This window comes from Podarcis pityusensis (genome assembly GCF_964106645.2).
Source record: "Podarcis pityusensis genome assembly, chromosome: 5".
Lineage (NCBI taxonomy): Eukaryota > Metazoa > Chordata > Lepidosauria > Squamata > Lacertidae > Podarcis > Podarcis pityusensis.
Genome location: NC_138032.1, coordinates 85,789,835 through 85,808,227, shown reverse-complemented (window position 1 = coordinate 85,808,227; position 18,393 = coordinate 85,789,835). Strand labels below are relative to the sequence as shown.

At 45.8% G+C, this 18,393-nt stretch overlaps 1 protein-coding gene and 1 long non-coding RNA gene across 8 annotated transcripts in view; one reads left to right on the top strand and one right to left on the bottom strand.

Annotated features, from left to right (window-relative positions):
- LOC308477715 overlaps positions 1-18,393 on the bottom strand; it is a 215,395-nt gene that overhangs the window by 26,054 nt on the left and 170,948 nt on the right. The gene's annotated exons all lie outside the window — the stretch shown is intronic.
- The window catches only part of KAT6B (lysine acetyltransferase 6B), an 86,880-nt gene continuing 79,859 nt past the window's right edge, over positions 11,373-18,393 (top strand). For 3 of the 7 annotated variants that reach the window (XM_081006479.1, XM_081006477.1, XM_081006472.1), the window contains exon 1: positions 11,373-11,495. The gene's annotated coding sequence lies outside the window, so the exon portion shown is untranslated. Of the gene's footprint in view, positions 11,496-11,772; positions 11,808-12,068; positions 12,215-13,552; positions 13,693-17,688; positions 17,707-18,393 lie in introns of those variants that run through there. The other 4 variants (XM_081006475.1, XM_081006474.1, XM_081006473.1 and 1 more) reach the window with 4 other exon arrangements.

Below are 18,393 nucleotides of genomic sequence, written 5' to 3'. Positions count from 1 at the left end.
CTACTTGCATTTTGACGTGCTTTCGAACTGCTAGGTTGGCAGGAGTGCATTCATTTAGCTTTCATTTTTAAAAAAAGCGAGTGAATTGGATATTTATAAAGGAAGTTAGAAAGAAAAACATGGAGGCCATGGTCCAAGGCTTATTAGGCAAATACTGAGGTGCTGCTTAGTCACTTAATCACTATTGTTAAGCAACCAGCAGGAAAGAATGTGAGGCATTTCCTAGATCTTCCCTTCTGTATGTTCCTGTTCCTTCTAACAGGAGCAGCTTCCAGTGAGAAATGTGAAGCTAAGGTAGCAATGCAGCGAGTGGCATAATATAAAGGAATGTCGTGGAACCTATTTTATTTTCGTCTTCCTCTAACTTTTATTTCACAAAGAATATGTTGCCAAATTGCATTGTCATTTTGTTGCTCTTATTTTTGTATTACTTTTTTTTTTTTTTTTTTTTACACAATTAAGGTCTCTTTTCCTTTTTTCCAGCGAAAGGTACTCATTACTGGCAGCCATCACGACTAATAATTTTACTAGGATTATAGGCTCTATAAAACAAATAGTATCTGGATTAATCCTACATCGCCAAACAAAAAGCCAGAGTGGTGTTGTTCACTAGGAATGTTATCTCAGTAAAGAAAATGATCAGGGTCAGATGCGTTAAATGAGAAGAATTTTAATGTCTAATAGGCAGGAGAAAGACCACAACTTGGCCACAACTGCAAACAAGTTTACCCAAAAGTGAAATCTGAAAAATTAAGATTCCCCTGTCCCCCATTTCCAGGCATTGTTTACAGCTTCTGTGTGCACTTTTTCATTGATGCTTGCAAAATTATTTCAATACATTACAGTGGTACCTCGTGTTAAGTACTTAATTCGTTCTGGAGGTCCATTCTTAACCTGAAACTGTTCTTAACCTGAAGCACCACTTTAGCTAAGTTCTTAACCTGAAGCACTATTTCTGGGTTAGCGGAGTGTGTAACCTGAAGCGTATGTAACCTGAAGCGTATGTAACCCAAGGTACCACTGTATAGACCATTTCTGAACAATTTGGACGCCAACAGGGCAAAAGCTGTTGGGGTATCATGTACAAATATGATTAAGGCGTTTATCTGTGAAAGCTACTAATGTCCCATTGCAAATCTTACTGGGGTCATAGGCTATCAGAAAAGGCAACTTCATTCATCTCCGCACACCCCAATGGCAACTACAACCCCGTTTTCAGACCCCTGATCTGGAAGACTTAAGGGGCTGCTGCCACAAACAGTGTGCAATTCACCAGCCCTGCTAGCCGGCAATGTGAAGCAGTGGCAAAGAAGGACCAGAGTGATGTCCTGGCATGGGTAAATGTGCCTCTGGCTATGCGGGAGCCAGAAAGAACTCAACAAACATGTATGCCATTTCTTGGAGCTTGGCGTTTGTGAAGAAGCCCACCAGCACATCACTGAAGACCAAACCACAGCATGTTTTGAAGACATTGATTGAACAGTGACGCTTCTGCAGGCATCCTTGTAGCCAGTGGCGTAGCGTGGGTTGTCAGCACCCGGGGCAAGGCAAGTAATTTGCGACCCCAACCCGTGGATTTTAGTAGGGGCAGAGAGCTGCGAGTGCGAGTGAGCCCCCCCCCCCAGATGTTGCGCCCGGTGCGGCCAGCCCCCTGCACCCCCCACGCTACGCCACTGCTTGTAGCCAAGTAGGGTGAGATGAGTTCAGTATTTTTCTGCTGCGTTTGGAGATTTCTAGTTCAGTTTTCTGCTGCTGCTATGTGACGACGTTCCCTTACATGCTTCTTGCAGCCCCTGCAACATGTTTGCTTCCTTTCCTAATCAATGTTTTGGGCCACTCTTCCATATCCAGTTAGTTCTCCAGTCCTAGAGCTGAAATTGGCATTTGACGGGTGCCTTGTCCTCTGTGAGCACAACGTCTGCTTCTTTGGGAAGTGGGGAACTGTTTTCACCTAATTGTCCTTGCCTTTAGTGGTTGGAGGAGAGTTTCTTAAGAAGAGACACAATGCAGGGGAAACAAGACAATTCACAGGGTAGGGCGAATTGGACCATACAACTTCTTTCTATAGGCGTAATAAATGTTTGCTTTTGATCTTGAAAGGTACTGCTGGAAGACCCTCTTGGGAGCAGGGAAAATTCCAGCCTCAAACATCTAGACCCCCCTGTGTATTCAGGGTCATATTAAGTGTCCTTATGGTTATGCAAATCCACCAGTTCGGCTGCAAAAAACCCCCATGTTTAATATTGTTAGTTTTACTTAGTTCTGTTAGAAGGTGACAGAAGCTTGAGGGTTTACAGATGCCCCCCTTTTCCTCTCTTAATTAGGTTAGAGTCTTTTCCTTAATGTGATCTTCCCATGGGAGCAGCAGGCGAGATCTCTTGCCGCACGTCTCCAAAAGAGGACCTTCTGGGTCATGCGTGAAGCCCCACCAAGAATACAGTGGTACCTCGGGTTAAGTACTTAATTTGTTCCGGAGGTCCGTTCTTAACCTGAAACTGTTCTTAACCTGAAGCACCACTTTAGCTAATGGGGCCTCCTGCTGCCGCCGTGCCACCGGAACACGATTTCTGTTCTCATCCTGAAGCAAAGTTCTTAACCCGAGGTAATATTTCTGGGTTAGTGGAGTCTGTAACCTGAAGCGTATGTAACCTGAAGCGTATGTAACCCAAGGTACCACTGTATGGGAGCCAACTGGCCAGAGTTAAACACTTTGAAGCCCATCAGTTTCATAGAATTGTAGAGTTGGAAGAGACCACGAGGGTCATCTAGTTCAACCCCCTGCTATGAGGAATATGCAGCTGTCCCATACGGGGATCAAACCTGCAACCTTGGCATTTTCAGCACCACACTAACCAACTGAGCTTTCCGGGTTCAGTAAGAGACAATAAGCCACATGAATGCTGCCCTATGTTTGCATAAATCTTGTAATTATTCTTGTTTTTAAAAATGAGCTTTCCTCCTGTAGAAGCGCTTACTGTAGCTCAAAATGCATTGGCTTTCTTGCCTGCTTAATTTCATTTTGTACCTATTTTAACGCTTCCTTCCTTCCTTCCTTCCTTCCTTTCTTTCTTTCTTTCTTTCTTTCTTTCTTTCCACTCATGGGTTTAGGACAAAGTGCTCCTCCTCGCATTCCAAGTATACAAAGACAATGTGTGCAACTTGCACTAGTCTGATGAAAATAGAAATTGATTGGCCCTGTCACAAGAATGCAGATTAATTTTTTTCTTAACTTGCCCAAGCTAACTCAACAGGTTGGATCCAGACTTAGTCATGCTTAGAGCAGGTCTGTTGTACTCTATAAGCATGACTAAATCTGAAGCCGATCCTAAGTGTACTTTGGCTGAACAAAGATTTGAATCTATGCCCTGCTGCCTTCTCTAGGGCATCAAGCTTTTTAAAATTCTCAGGTCTACCTTGAAAGATAGCTGTGCTGATGCATAAAATGAGTGGTGAACGTTGACAGTTCCAGACATCATTATCATCACCATCACCATCACCATTCATTATTTATACCCCACCCATCTGGCTGGGTTTCCCCAGCCACTCTGGGCGGCTCCCACAAGAATATTAAAAAGAATAAAACTTTAAACATTAAAAACTTCCCTAAACAGGGCTGCCTTCAGATGTCTTCTAAAAGTCCTATAGTTGTTTATTTCCTTGACATCTGATGGGAGGACGTTCCACAGGGCGGGCGCCACTACCGAGAAGGCCCTCCGCTTGGTTTCCTGCAACCTCACTTCTCGCAGTGAGGGAACCGCCAGAAGGCCCTCGGCGCTGGATCTCAGTGTCCGGGCAGAACAATGGGGGTGGAGACGCTCCTTCAGGTAAACTGGACTGAGGCTGTTTAGGGCTTTAAAGGTCAACACTTTGAATTGTGCTCGGAAACGTAATGGGAGCCATTGTAGGTCTTTCACGACTAGTGTTATGTGGTCTTGGCGGCTGCTCCCAGTCACCAGTCTAGCTGCCGCATTCTGGATTAGTTGCAGTTGCCGGCTCACCTTCAAAGGTAGCCCCACGTAGAGCACATTGTAGTAGTCCAAGCGGGAGATAACCAGAGCATGCACCACTCTGGCGAGACAGTCCACAGGCAGGTAGGGTCTCAGTTTGCGTACCAGATGGAGCTGGTAGACAGCTGCCCTGGACACAGAATTGACCTGCGCCTCCATGGACAGCTGTGAGTCCAAAATGACTCCCAAGCTGCGCACCTGGTCCTTCAGGGGCACAGTTACCCCATTCAGGACCAGGGAGTCCCCTATACCTGCTTGCCCTCTGTCCCCCCAAAACAGTACTTCTGTCTTGTCAGGATTCAACCTCAATCTGTTAGCCCCCATCCATCCTCCCACCCTCCCCAGGCACTCACACAGGATGTTCACCACCTTCACTGGTTTTGATTTGAAAGAGAGGTAGAGCTGGGTGTCATCCGCATACTGATGAACACCCAACCCAAACCCCCAATGATCTCTCCCAGCGACTTCATATAGATGTTAAAAAGCATGGGGGAGAGGACAGAACCCTGACAAACTTTGCGAAAGACCCAAAATAAATATATATCTGTCCCCTGCTCCCAGGTGTACATCAGTGAATACTGACAATCATATTGAGGTAACTATCAAGGGTGGATGACCTCATGCTCTCTGGATATTGTTGGACTCAGCCGCCCATCACCCTTGGACACACAGCAGCTTTAGGGCAACAGTATCTGAACGTTGGCTACCCCAATGCACCTTCACTGGGGCGATCGCTGAGCTTTTTGTCCGTTTGCAGAATTCATCTCGGATAGTCAAATATCAAAACATTCTCTGTAACGTATAGAGAGAGAAAAGGTCAGAGGCATTGAATTATTATGTTGGGAGAAATGTGTTTATTCTCTCTGGGACAGAAAATAGCAATTACTGACTCTCCCAAGCTGTGTTGTGACTCATGTCAAGCTGCAATGTACTGATTTTCAATAAATTATAATGCTACTCTGGCAAATAATGTGAATGAGTGTTGCTGCAATCCTCCAAGATTTTGATACAATACCCTGCATGCTCATAGTTTTTATTGCTTTTGCAGAGATGAAACACGTGTGGGGGGTGGAGGAAGAATCTGCATTTAGGAGGTATTTGATTCCCAATATATTTATGTAAGTAGCCCACACAATTTTACACTGTAGGAAGACTGCTTTGAGTGTGGAGGGGCGGGGGGAGCTGCGGCAGAAGGTTAGCAAGCAGGGAAAGAATTCAGCAACCCCATTTATGGGTTTTTTAACAGTACAATCCTAACCCCATGGTAAGCAATGCTTGAGAAGGTAGGATTTGGCAAAGGTGTCCCACTGCTCTGCTTCCCAAAAACTGTGGCTGGCTGAGCAACTACAGCCACCAATGTTCCCGCTGGTTGTAACCAGCACAGGAGCCTGAAATAGAGTGCTACATGAGCAGAGACAATGTAGTGTGGGGGGGCGCAGGGGTGGTTGCCCCGAGTGCAAAATTATTAGGGGTGCAAAATTTCAACACCCAGTGCTGCGCGCTTGCATTGCTCGGCTCTGTTGAAAACAGCTTATCCACACAAACGACAACAGAACAACTTCTTTTCTTATCTCTGTGGCTCCCCGTGCTCTGTTAGGCCCTGGGCTCTGGCAATGCACGCTACACCACTGAACCATGGATCTACTGCGTGGCCCCGGGAGCTGGCAACCCATGCTATGCCACTGAACCATGGATCCACTGGATCCAAAAGCTGTTCCACTCCCCTGAAAGTTATGCCACTGAACCATGGATCCACTGGATCCAAAAGCTGTTCCACTCCCCTGAAAGTGGCTTGACTTGAGCCCCTCTGCTCCACCCCTCGACTCCACCACCCACCACCTTCTTTGGCAAGTGTGAGAGGCAAGGTTTCGGGTGTGGCTATGACTCCACTCCGATCTGTTGATTCCCAGACCCATTTAAAATTGTTCCTCCCTGTGACTGAGCTGTACCAACTTACCCGAGAGTAAACCCAACTGAAGTCAGTGGAGCTGAATAGACATGTGCAAGTGTGGTTTATTGTTTCTGGATGCTTTGCACCAAACTTTGTGTTAATGGTGGAGGTTGGTCCTCGGGGACAAATGGGACTCTGCCCCACCCACCTCAGTTTGTCCCCAGCCAAATTCAGTGGGTACCAGCCACCACTGGTGTTAGATGCAAATGCATTAATGTCAACCCCAATGGCTGCTGCTTTGCTGGAGGCCCAGCTTCCAGAGGAAGTGATTTTCAACAGAGAAGCAGCGGGACGGAGGCACCGTATTTTTCGCTCTATAAGGCGCACCAGACCACAGGACGCACCTAGTTTTTGGAGGAGGAAAACAAGAAAAAAATATTCTGAATCTCAGAAGCCAGAACAGCGAGAGGGATCACTGCGCAGTGAAAGCAGCAATCCCTCTTGCTGTTCTGGCTTCTGGGATAGCTGCGCAGCCTGCATTCGCTCCATAAGATGCACACACATTTCCCCTTACTTTTTAGGAGGGAAAAAGTGAGTCTTATAGAGCAAAAAAATATGGTACTTAAAACTTTCCCCTACCCCTTCTCCGCTGGAAATCGCCATCTCTTGAATTGCTTCATATGCTACTGCTGTTTTGAGCACCATTTGGTGAAAATGTGAGGATATATACGGAAGAAACAAAATTAATAAGGAAGCAAAAAGCTCGCATTTGGACATAACGTTGGCTGCATGGGATTGTCGCATTTTACCTTCTATTTTTATTAGGCTTGCTTTTGTCTGCTGCTGTATCTTCATGGTAACCTGTGCTCTTTGGCATCCCCTGTTCACTCGAAGGAGGTGTGTGTGCAGGAGACCGATGAGTTTTATGCAAAAAGCAGTATAGGAAACCCTGAGTGCTCAAGAATAATGCTTGCAATTTGTGACCCAATTATGATTCAAGTCAAGAGGATTTTTACAGATCGCTGCTCAAAATATGGGGGGCGGTGCTTGAATTGATCATGTAACAATGAAGTGGAATAAAAATCCTATACCACCTAAATATTATAATATTAGTTGTGTGTTATACTTCATAATAACTGTAGCCATTTTAACCAGTACGGGACACCCCCATTTAATATATGAAATCCAAAGGGATCTGTGCCTTTGGCAGGTAGGTTTATTCAACGTATAATTGTTCAGGGCGGAACGATGTTGCTCTCGGGGGGTGCTATTGGCCGTCCTCCAAACCCACTTTTTAAAGTCCATTTTGGGGACGCTTTCCCTGGCCTCTGCACCCCTGGCTGGCTCCCACCCCCCTCCACACGCTTGCATTTCAGATGGTGGTGCCTGCCTCGTCTTCTTCCTCTGACAACGGCATACACATACCCCGCCAATTTTGCTATTTGGTGATCTCAGTTCCTCTGCCTCCTATCTTCTATCCCCAATAAGTAAAGGTAAAGGGACCCCTGACCATTAGGTCCAGTCGTGGCCGACTCTGGGGTTGCGGCGCTCATCTCGCTTTATTGGCCGAGGGAGCTGGCGTACAGCTTCCGGGTCATGTGGCCAGCATGAGTAAGCCGCTCCTGGCGAACCAGAGCAGCGCACAGAAACGCCGTTTACCTTCCCGCCAGAGCGGTACCTATTTATTTACTTGCACTTTGACGTTCTTTCGAACTGCTAGGTTGGCAGGAGCAGGGACCGAGCAACGGGAGCTCACCCCGTCACGCGGATTCGAACTGCCGACCTTCTGATCGGCAAGTCCTAGGCTTTGTGGTTTAACCCATTCTATCCCCAATAGTCTCCTTCAATTTCTGGCTTGGAGTTACTCCCCACACTCTGCTTGGGCAATCTCTCGATCTCGTCTTCACCAAGATCTGCTCTGTCCCTCTTCTCTCTTTTTGCGTTTCTCTCTTCTTGATCACATCTCCCTCCATGCTTGTTTTCCTTCCAGAACCTGCAGTCACTCGACTCAGTGGCTTTCGGGGAAGCATTTAATTTGCGCCCGCCTGCTCTTTAGACTCTGCATTGAATTCTCTGTGACTTATTCCTATCCTCAGCTCTTTGATATGTCCGCCCCACTCTCCTAACCATTAATTTGCCCCTCTCACCCCACTAGCCCCAGCTCCTTCCTTCCACTCGATATCTCTGTGCATGTTCTCCTGTCGCTCATCACATCGGAAAGAAATAAACAAGCCGTCTAATTTCACCCACCCTCCCTTTCTTGCACCCAATCTATGTGTCAATCTATGTGGCCAAACAATGACACCTGTCTGATTGACACGAATTCTAGGAATCTTCAAGGATTCTTCTCCACTTTTCAGGAGTGGCCCTACCATTAGACAGAGCAGGGTGGCTGCCTTAGGCAGCAGCTGCTGAGTGGTGGTGAAATATTAGAGGACAGAGCTGAACATGCCTTCCAGCCTTTGCTAATTTGTTTAGGTAGCCTGCTTTCCTCAAATGCGGCAGGGAAAACCATCCCCTCATCCATGTTGAACTAAGATTCAGCTGCCAATTGGGTTGAATTCTGTACATGGAATTGGTGGCTGTGGTGCTGCTGCCACCACTTTGTCTCTTGTTTTGGGCAATAAATTAATAACAACAACAACAACAATAATAATAAAGTGGTACCTTGGTTCTCAAACGCCTTGGTCCTCAAACAACTTGGAACCCAAACACTGCAAACTCGGAAGTAAGTGTTCCGGTTTGCAGACCGTTTTTCGGAAGTAGAACGTACTCACTTTGAGTGTTACGCTTCCAGTTTGAGTTCCACTCTTCCGTTTTGAGTGTTACGGTGAGCTCTGTCTGCTTTTGCTATTTATTTTGCGTTTTTTATGGCTCTTTTTGGTGTGACTGTGTGGAACCCCGTTCAGCTACCGATAGATTGGTTGTGTGATGCAGTACATTGTTTATTGCTTTCGTTTTATGGATCAGTGGTCTCGTTAGATAGTAAAATTCACATTAAACTGCTGTTTTAGGGGTTGTTTTTAAAAGCCTGGAACGGATTAATCCATTTTGCATTACTTCCTATGGGAAAGCGCGCCTTGGTTTTGGAACGGACTTCCAGAACGGATTAAGTTTGAGAGCCAAGGTACCACTGTAATAATTGTATACCACCCTTCATCTGTCAGTCTCAGGGCTCTGCTCAATACTGTGTTTCCTCCATTGCACCCACCTACTCTGGTCTCTCTTCCTCTCTCACATTCTCCCCTTCCCACTTCCAGCTTTCTCTCCTCCTGAGATTCTCTTAGCAGTACTTTTTCACCCACCCTGTTTCACTTGATGAATTGACTACCCTCTTTTCCTCATCTAACCCCTACATGTGTCATTCTGTTCCCTCCAGGATGCTGAGGCCGCTCCTTCCCTGCCCCCCTAATTATATATCCTTTCTATCACAGAATCCTGTGAGTTAAAAAGCCTCATATAACCAACATGCTTAAGTCTAATGAATGCATGAAGGTTTTAAGGCCAGAGAAAGCTGTCCTTTGCCAGGCTTAGCTCACCTTGGGAAGGACTACATAATCAAAACTTTGTTCCTTTCCAGTCTACCGGAGAAGCTCAGCGTGTGAGGTCTGAGCTAGTTGCTGCAGCTCAGAACGCATGGCTTTCACAAGCCATTGTTGTGTTCCTAGACCAATAATTTAGGAATTGTCACCACTTTGGAACTAAGCCAAGTTTTACTGCCTGTGTGTCTTTTCTGACTGGTGTATGGAAAACCACATGAACCTGACCTTTCGGGGAGGAAATGTAAGTAAACCAATTTTTAACTTACTAAACATGTGGTCTTTTCCTTTGCTGGGGGAAGACGGAAGTTTTGGAACTCACAAGGGGGTATTTTAAAGGTCTAACAGCCCATATTTTCACACTTTGCTTTGCTGTATATTTTGTGATTTTAAAGCTGTGCTGGGGTTCTTTCACCAAAGAGTACTTGCCCCAAACCTGGATCTTGGCATCCAGGAATTCTAATTTTAAACCTATATTTTTTCCCCTTGAACCAACATGTCCATTCTGCTTTCATATTCTGTGAGGGGTAAAGTACGGGGCCCAGAATTCTTTGAGGGGGCAAAATACGCTTCAAATGTGCTTCAAAGGTGTAGCAAATGCTACATGAGGTTTCAGCTGTGCGGTGGCCAACTGCAGAAGGGCTTGCTGGAGTCCACTTATTGCCTGAGTGACACTGGCTCCATCCTCACCCCAGGAAAATTGCAGTGTCTCAAAATACACTCGTTAAGCAGCAAATCTGTTCCGTCAGATTCTTCTCACTGTGAAAATGAACCTGGCTCCACAAACTCGATGGCAAAATCTTCCCCTGGTGGGAACAGGGGGTTACACCCTACCTGTGTAGGGTGAATGTCTGGAAAATGTGTCTATACATGGATAAAGGATTGCTCTACTCAGAGAAACAAAAATATCCACATTTTTTTAGAGGACCGTATTTGCATCTAAGGGCTCCAGGTGCAACCCCTGGTATTTCACGTTAAAAGGGATCTAAACAGCTGCTGCTTGAGGCCCCAAGAGAACCACTGCCAGCCGGAGGATATCAGCCTTTGCCAACCTGGTGCCCTCCCTATGTTTTTGGACTATAACTCCCATCAACTTCAGCCAGCACAGCATGATGGGAGTTGTAGTCCAAAACACAGATTGGTGAATGCTGGAGTGCAGAGTTCCAATTTGGAGAGCCCAATAGGGCCTGACTCAGTACAGTGGTACCTCGGTTTGCGAACTTAATCTATTCTGGAAGTCCGTTCTTAAACTGAAACCGTTCTTAAACCGAGGTGCGCTTTCTTTAATGAGGCCTCCTGCCACCGGTGCCCTTCCACTGTTCGGATTCCGTTCTTAGACCGAGGTAAAGTTTGCAAACCGGGACACTACTTCCAATTTTGCGGAGTTCGTAAACCGGTTCGTAAACAGGACTGTTCTTAAACCGAGGTACCACTGTAAAAGGCATTCAGATCAATGTCATCTCACTTCACCTGCCCGGCTGACTGGTTCATATTAAGTCCTAATTCCTTCAATAAGATTAATAACGGGAAACTTTAAACAGGGTGTTGATTCTCCCTCATTATGTACTCGCTGCCTTTTATTTAATCGAGCAGTCGCAGTTCTATGCACCTTTGGAAGAAAGGATGCGATCCTACAAATGTTTACCTATGAGGAAGCTGAACACACTGGGGATTTACTTCTGAGCAGGCTATGCTGCAAGCCTCCATAAAATCAGAGGGGCTCACTTCTGAGTAAACTGTGCATTAAGACTAGGCTGGGGACATTTAAAACGTCGCCTCAATCAAAACAACAATTCCAGGTTCATCTAGCCACCTAACGTGTGAACCCGGCTGGCGTGGTGGTGGGGCTCAGAAGCAAACCCTCCATCAACCCCCCCTGTTCCTAAGAAGCTCAATTTCCCACTTGCCAGTAGCAGATTAAAAAAAAAAAAAAAACCAGAAACGGGGAGGGACCTCGTCTGTCAGAGCCTATGTAGATTAACCTTTCAATTAGCTGTTATCAAGTCCTGTGTTTTAGAACCAGCCCTTGCGATCTGCGGCCATTTAGCATCAAGAAAGGTTTGAGGATTTTTTTTATTAATTTTTTTTTTTAGGGGGGAGGCAGAGCTGCGGGAGCGGGGAGGGCATGAACAATCCTAATTCTGCGTCCCTGTGTTTGAATATGTACTGAAACCTCACTCCCCAAATCCCAATCCACGACCTGATTGTTTGCTTGCAACCTTTTTATGGGGAGGCCGGGGGTGTAAATATATTTCTATACATCTATGTTTCCGCACGTCTCTGTGATTTCCCCTCCCTTTTGGGGGGGGTGGGGAGAATAAGAAGAGAGGCTTCGCAAAGGCGAGAGGAGGAGGAGGAGGGGACAAAAAGGTATTAATTTTTCCTCGTAATGTCGTTGCGTGCGATTTGGTGGGGCGCAAAAAAGAAAGGAGGGAAAGCTTTGATTGCAAAAAAATAAATAAATAAAAATTATGGGGAGAAAAATCCCAAATCCGCTACATCGGGATTCCTCCCGCACTCTCTGTCTCTCTCGCCCCCCGCCCCCCACCCCTTTCCCAATTTCCTTCTGGCTTCTCCGTTTATTTGGGAAAAAAGGGGGTGGCGGAGAGGGGGAAAGGGCTCGCGAGGGTGGTTGTGCTCCTGCCTCGGAGGGAAAAGGCAGCGAGGAGCTGCCGCCGCCGCGATCGCCTTTTCTGGAGGAGCAGCGGCAGCAGAGGCAGCATTCCGCCCGAACCGCTTCTGCAGAAACATCCCCGAGCAGAGAGAAAAGGAAAAAGGTCGATTTGCAAGCTGCAAAGGTTGGAGAGGGACGGGGGGCAGAGAGCCTGCAGCAATGAGGTTATAGAGTTGCAGGAGCGCGTATATGTATATATATATATGGGTGTTGGATCGCGTTCGGGAGCTGCATGGCAAGGTTGCAACGTCCTGCAACAATGTCTATTTGTCCTCCCCCTGCTCCCCTTTCTGCTTTTCCGAGCTCCGCGGGAAGGGGTTTGTTGACGATCCGTGCGGGGACTTTTGCAAAGCTTTCTACGAGCCGGAGAGGCCCGTGCACGTGTTTACAGGCACTTCTGCCGGCTCCGCGCGATTGTATTGTAGTGGCCCTTTGCATTTCGAGGGGGGTGGGGGGTGGACAAGTCGCAGCAGCAGCAGCAGCAGGCTGGGCTGGGAGAGCGGCGGGGCGGTTGCCGAAAGCAATCTGGTGTGTGCGTGCGTGTTGCATTCCCCCCCCCACCGTGTGTCTTTCTAGGCAGCGATTGTTTTCTGCAGAAAATGGGCGGGTTCGGGGGAGTCCCGGGTGCATTGCAATATAGCTGGGAGGTTTGCGTGTGCATGCATGCATGCATGCATGTATATCGGCGGCGGTGGACTTGCAGATGGTCGTGTAGCTGGGAATCAATTGTCCGCTATGCCGCGGTCGTGCGAAGGGTTGCTGCTGCTGCTGCCGCCGCCGGTGCCAGGCACCTTAAGGGGAGGCGCGTTTCCGAATCGCGATGAGGACATGTTTGTTTTTTAAGTCTCGCCCGACCGGGTGGATGGCGTAAGGCTCCGGCGGCACGTGGCGTGAAACTCAAAGACTTAAGCGGGCGCTTATTAGTGTGTGTCGCGCGCCCGTCCGCTCCAAGCACGCTTAAGCGTTCTTCTCGCCCTCCCTTCCCGCGATAGGGCGCCTCTGCCGCTTTAAACTTCAGCGGGGGGTGGTGGTGGAGGAGAAGTGGCTTGATGGACAGCCGCGGCGGCCTATAAGAAGCCTATCTGTGCCGTCTCGTTTCCTCTTCCACCTTCCCATTCGTAACCGTTCTCCAATGAGAACCGAGGACAAGGCGGCGCTCCGCGTTCCGAGGAGCCCTTGCCACAGAAGTGCGTTCCCACCCGCTCCCTTAAGAGGCGTGATTGACGTCGCGCGCCCTCCAATCGCTGCGGACGCGTCGGAGAAAGGCGTAAGGCGGAGATGATGGACAGGGCTGCGTCGCCAATGAAGGCGGCTGCTTACCCCTGGTGAGGCGGGGCTTTACCCCAGTCCTCGAGGAGGGGAGGAGGCGGGGGACGGCAAGGTAGGGATGCGCCGCGTTGATTGCGAGACAAAATGGCGGCGGCTTGAAAAGGCGAGAGCGGCGGCGCGGAGGGAAGCTCGCTGTCGAGGGCGCCGGCAGCAGGGGGCGCAGCTGCGGCAGCTCCCGGCCGTGGCTCCTCCCTCGTGGGCCGCTTCCCAAGCCGCGGGGGCGGGTCGCGAGGGCCGCCCGCCGCCGGTGAGGTGAGTGGCGGGACTGAGGCGGCCGGCCTTCGCCCCGCGGGGCTGAGGGGAGGATCCGCCGGGGCGCCGGGCGGGGGACCCAAAGGAGGAAACAAGCAGGGGAGGCGTCTGAAAGTTAACTAATTGGGCTGCATATGAAGTGAATGTCAACCACCATATTATTGTGGTTGTTGTTATTTATTTTAATTAATTAAAGTTCGTTTTTCTTCGGCTTGCCAGCCATACTTTGCCTTGACTCGTGTGGGTTTTTTGTTTTTGTTTTTGCGGTGATATTGGACTCAATATGGAATTGCTTACCTTGTGCTTCCCCCTCCCTTTTTTTAAATAAATAAGAGTTTAATAGAACAAGGACGTCAAAAGGGAAAGGCATATATCATTGTAAGAGACTGAAGTTAACTAATTGGGCTGAATATAAAGTGAATATCAACCATATTATTATTATTGTTGTTATTATTATCACCATCATCATTATTATAAAAATGCTCTTTTCTTCAACTCACTAGCCATACTTTGCCTTGACTCGTATGGGGTTTTTGATTTTGTGGTAATATTGGACTGAATCCTTGTGCTCCCCCCCTTCTTTTTTTTAAAAAAAGAAGAGTTTAATTGAACAAGGATGTCAAAAGAGAAAGGTATACAGTATATCATTATTAGGGTCGACGATCCCGATTCTGTATATACCGTATTTGCTTTATTTATTTATTTTAAAAAATATTTATACTTTTCAGATTTATACTTTTCACTAATTTTACAATCATCTTTAAATTTCCAAACTTCACTTCCTTCCCCCTTTTTCTGCGGTTCCTTAAATATATTTTAAATGTCTTCTGCATATACAAATTAACGTATTTACCATATTTACTCTGATGCTCACCTTTTGGGGCCAAATGATGGTCGATTTGGTGGCACGTTCGCTGGCATAAATGCCTTTTTTTGGAGGGATGTTTCAAGATTCCAGAAACGGAGATACGCATTAGGTTCAATGGCGCATTAGGTTCAAGTAAATACGGCATATTATCTATTACCTAAGGTTTGCTGTTAAAGGTTTATTTTTAACCCGCCGTAGTTGTGTAAATGTGCTCCAAATATTGTCGTACTTGGCCTTTGTTTGTTTGTTTGTTTGCTGTTTACATTGACTGATGTGCTCTGCATTTTGCTATTTTGCGTTTTTCACTTGTGTAGGATTGTGAGGTGCTGGACGTTTCGTTCGCAAGCCACTTTGGCCACACTTTGGTGTGGAAAGTGGTATATGAGTGAAGTCAGTTTGTCAGTCGGTAGCCCCATAAATGGCGCTTGGAGGAGGAGGGCAGGAATTGGGAGGTGGAGAAGGAGGGCTGTGGGGGTTTTAATTTTAGAAAAATGAAAGCTGAAAGTTCAGCAAGAGGGCTTGAAGCATCCCTAAGGGGACTTGTCTGAGATTACATGGCAAGCCCTGCTCTCTTCCCTCATTGGCTCCCGTCAAAACATAGCAGGTGTATGGTCATTATTATTCATAACTTAATTTAGAACCTATGATGATTGCAATGATGTAACAAAAATATGCCATATGTGTGTGTGTGTCTATTTTCTAAGCACGACTGTAAATATCAATATTGTAAACATTATCCAAAAATTAGAAAATGCTGATTTACCACATACAAAAAACTCCTCAATATTTATATTGTAAATAATCTCCATGAATTCAATTAGAGAATTCCATTTATTTATTATAAAAAATCTGTATTGTTTGGTATAATTCAATATTGATAATTTTGTAAGTTTATACAGTACTTCTGCCCTCCATTTTTGTTTGTTAGTTTACCAGCCATTCTTTCACTGTTGGCGGTTACCTGTTTTTCCATTTTTGCAAAACCAGAAGAGTCACAGCTATTAAATACTTTATTAAGTCCTAGTGCTTGACCTGTTTATACAGACAGATCCCTAATGATATTATTAGGACTATGAGATGTCATGACTGATACAACCCCCCCCAAACCCCACATTTTAATTGATTGGCAACTCCACCCAAATGCTTCACACTGCATGGTATTTGGTCTGTGGAGTCATGTACCATTGATAGAATAATTTATAATGGTTTTCTCTTATGTGTACACATAGAGATAATTTTGGTTCTTGATATAATTTTTCCCTCAGCTCTCGTTCAGAGATTTTTCTACCAATTATTTTATCAACTCCCCCCTGAAAACCTGTGCCAAGTTGTGAATTCACAGGTTATCCAATAAGACATAGATCATGGATTAAAAACCTATTCAAGGCTTTCTTTTTATGATACCCTCAAAAGTTCTTACTACACTTGCCATGTTATTCCTTCTTATATTTTCATCTATATTGTTTCTTTATTGAAACATTACGCCATTGGACCCATTTGAAGAATTTCATTAAGTGTTTTGCAGTGTCAGTTACTTAAAGGTTCCGTATATATTATTATATATAGTTGCTTATCCAATTAAACACTGGATTTTAAAATCATTAAAAATGGAGGTTGAAAGTAAAGATAACTTGGGTGTTAACACTGTTACTAAACCATTGGGTGTTGGTGTTAACATAAAAAATTGAGCATTCATCCTGATCTGTTTGCAGAAAGTTTGCGGAGAGGTTAGACAATGTCTATTTATCGAGCATGATTTATTTATGGGGAAGGTAGATGGCATGCCAAGCAGTTGTTATCCCACACTTTTCACTGGATTTATCTTGTCACTTTCCTTATCGCTAAAAGTCCTTTGAGTGGGGAAGCATGCTTGTAGCATGAGAGCATCAGATCAGCGTTAATTGTGCAACCTGAAGTAGTTGGTGTCTTACTGATTCTCACCCGAAAATACAGTGGTGCCTCGCAAGACGAAATTAATTCGTTCCGCGAGTTTTGTCGTCTTGCGATTTTTTTCCTCTTGCGAAGCACGGTGTCGGGAAAGTTTTGGAAAAGCTTCAAAAATCACCAAAGTCTTTAAAAACCTCCAAAAAGGCTACCACACCGCGTTCTATGAGTTGCTCCTCGAAGTCAAGTCGCAACTGTATTAACGGTGTTAAGAAAAAGGAAACAAACTTGCAAGACGTTTCCGTCTTGCGAAGCAAGCCCATAGGGAAAATCGTCTTGCGAAGCAGCTCAAAAAACAAAAAACCCTTTCGTCTAGCGAGTTTTTTGTCTTGCGAGGCATTCGTCTTGTGAGGTACCACTGTAGTTGCAGTCTGGAAGTGCCTTGTGATAGGATATATGTATAATAGGTTCTGGGGTGGTTTTTGTTAGGATTGCGGCACAGGAGAGGGAAGAGTTTAACCCTTTCCTTCTCCAGCCTCAGTTCTGACAAAGATCTTCCTGTCAGTCCTAGAAAAAAAAGCTTCCATTGGCAGGATGGGAGCTTTTCCCTGTAAAGCTAATCACAGTGTGTGTGTGTGACTGTGAGAGAGAATTCCTGCAGAGCAAATCTTTCCTTGGTTGGAACATGTGAAGTGGCATGGGAATTCTGTTTTACCTCACCCACATGTGAAATGAATCACCCGATGTTTCAGCCATGACTCCTTTTCACAGGCTACTTATGTGAAAGGACACTGTGTGATTAAAGGGGTGTATAGGCTCCCCTGAACCTGCCTGCTAATGCACGAATGAATGCCTGTCGGTTTCCCTGCCTCAGGTATGCATGCTAATGCTTTGGTGGCAGCAGTAAGACCCAGAGAATTGCAAGTGTTGTCAAGGGGTGGGGGCGTGGGGCCCCGCAGCCTCCTTAAAAATCATTTGATGCCCCTTCATGTAAGTAAAGAATAAAGGCAGCTACAGTTTCTAACCAGCTGATCACTCTTCTCGTTAGAGGTCTCCAACATACAGTAGAGGTTTTCCCAATACTCTGACTGTGTCCTGTGAGCGTTGCACATGGAAGCATGATATCCTCCCTATGTTCCACTTTCAGGAGGAAAGGATTTTTGAGAATTGAAGTCCATGCACATCAAAACTCCCTCTCTGGTTGACTGATGTGTGTTCCTATTTGCTCTCCTGCTGTGTGTTTACACACCTCCCAGCCAGAGGTACTAAACTGAACCTTGATGTGAACTAACTCCATTGAAAAGCCTTGTCTTTGAGTTGCTTGGATGGGAGTCTTTGTAGTGGTTCATTCATATATGAAAGCCACCACTCAATTTTGCAGCTGTTTACTATCACCTTTAACCACTTCAATTTTGATTTTCAAAAGTTAGAAAAGATGAGTCCCATGAGCGACTGGTGTGTAACTGAAGGTAGCCCTGTTTAGGGAAGCTTTTAATGATTAATAGACTATTGTATTTTAATATTTTGTTAGAAGCTGCCCAGAGTGGCTGGGGAAACCCAGCCAGATGGGCGGGGTATAAAGAATAAATTATTATTGTTATTATAACTAATTAGCCTTAGAAAATTATTTTTATATGTTTTTCGAGTGTGAGTTTATGAATTGCAAAATAAAAGCTATGTAGAATGACCTACTCTACACCTTTAGGTGCCTGCCATCAACTGCTGTCCCTATAATGTGTGACTTAACCTGGATTTAATCTGTAGATGCTTTTACCTCTGAAAAGTCTCCCTGATGTTGAGAGTTGTAATAATTTGTAACAAGCATGCTTGCTTATTGTCAGGTTCTTACAAAAGGGAGCAATTGCAGTGGTGCCAATGGAGAACAACACGGTGCTATTCATCCAGCCCCCTCCAAAAAACCCCACACTGTTTCAGTAGATCTCATATCA